This window comes from Tamandua tetradactyla, assembly GCF_023851605.1.
Source record: "Tamandua tetradactyla isolate mTamTet1 chromosome 15 unlocalized genomic scaffold, mTamTet1.pri SUPER_15_unloc_1, whole genome shotgun sequence".
NCBI lineage: Eukaryota > Metazoa > Chordata > Mammalia > Pilosa > Myrmecophagidae > Tamandua > Tamandua tetradactyla.
This window is the reverse complement of record NW_027518244.1, coordinates 1,077,310-1,078,908: the sequence shown is the minus strand read 5'-3', so window position 1 is coordinate 1,078,908 and position 1,599 is coordinate 1,077,310. Positions and strand designations below refer to the sequence as shown.

Here is a 1,599-nt window from a genome sequence, read left to right as displayed (position 1 = left end):
ATATACAACTGAAAATTTCTCTTTCTAACCATTTTCAAGGTTACAATCTGGTAATATGATTATATTCAAAATATTGAGCTGCCATCACAGAGCATTCAAAATATTGAGCTGCCATTACAGATATTCATGAACTCAACTTTTTCATATAGTAGAACAAAATGATTGAAGTGTCAAAGTGGTTGAAGAATAAAATAGTGTGTAAAAGCATATCAATGCAAGTACTGCCTTTGTAAAATACTTACAATTATGGACAAGGATGGTGAGTAGGCAATGGCATTAAGGAGAAGCAGAAGCAATGACTTCTCTAATATTTTCATGTAAGGGCCTCCAGAACTATACATATTAATTAAGAATAATGAATGTAATGGTCTTACCATATAAACATAGTCTTTCTCTTAATATTTTGAACACTGCATGTACCCACACTTGCCTTGTTCTGGTCTTTCTTCCAGCAGTTTCATGAGTAACATGGAATTAGAGAATGAAACGTGTTTCAGAATTTATTCTCCTGGGTCTCTCAGAAGACACAGAAGTGCAGCCCCTCCTATTTGTTCTGTTCCTGATGATGTACCTGGTCATTCTCACTGGGAACCTGTTTATTGTCCTGGCCACCATCTCTGACGCCCACCTGCACACACCCATGTGCTTCTTCCTTGCTAACCTGTCATTTTCAGATGTCTATTTCACCTCCACCACTGTCCCGAAGATGTGGGTGAACATCCAGACAGAGAAAAAAACTATAAGTTATGGAAACTGCCTCACCCAAATGTATTTTTTCATGGTTTTTGGAGGATTAAACAGCTTCCTCTTAACTGTGATGGCCTATGACTGTTACGCGGCCATCTGTCACCCACTGCACTACATCGTCATCATGAACCCCAGGCTCTGTGGTCTCCTGCTGAAGACATCATGGATACTGAGTGTTCTGGATTCTCTTTTACATGGCCTAATGATTTTGTGATTGACTTTTTGTACAGAATTGTAAACACCCACTTTTTCTATGATCTTGACCATGTAGTTCAATTGTGTGTTCTGACACTTTCCTCAGTGACCTCGTGAGGTATATTGCAACTGGAATTCTGGATTTTATTTCACTCACTGAGATCCTTTTCTCTTACTCCAAGATTGTATCATCCATTTTGAGAATTTCATCAGCTTGGGGCAGGTACAAAACATTTTCCACTTGTAGCTCTCATCTTTCTGTTGTGTCCTTGTTTTACAGGACAGGTCTTGGAGTGTATCTTAGTTCTGCTGCAACCCAAAATGCAAGGGCAAGTGCAATAGCTTCCGTGATGTACACAGTTGTCACTCCCATGCTGAACCCCTTTATCTATACTCTTAGAAGCAAGTACATAAAGTATGACTTAAGAATAATTTCCAGCAGGTAAAGACCCTTGGTCACAAACTTAGAAATTTGCTTGCCATTAACTGAGGTTAAAATGAGCCTATCTAAATTAAATAGTCTTATCAGTGTATTAAATAATCTGATGTTTGCTTAATTTCTAGAATTTTGTCTCTACTTTTCACCATCAAAACACCTTATCTTTTGTATTTTTTTGAGTCATTTGACCTGACTGATTGCATTCTGAGGATTCAGTA

At 38.0% G+C, this 1,599-nt stretch overlaps 1 pseudogene; it reads left to right on the top strand.

Moving 5' to 3' along the window:
* The first annotated feature begins 468 nt into the window (after positions 1-468).
* On the top strand, positions 469-1,388 carry LOC143672753 (olfactory receptor 7A17-like; annotated as a pseudogene).
* The last annotated feature ends 211 nt before the right edge of the window (positions 1,389-1,599 follow it).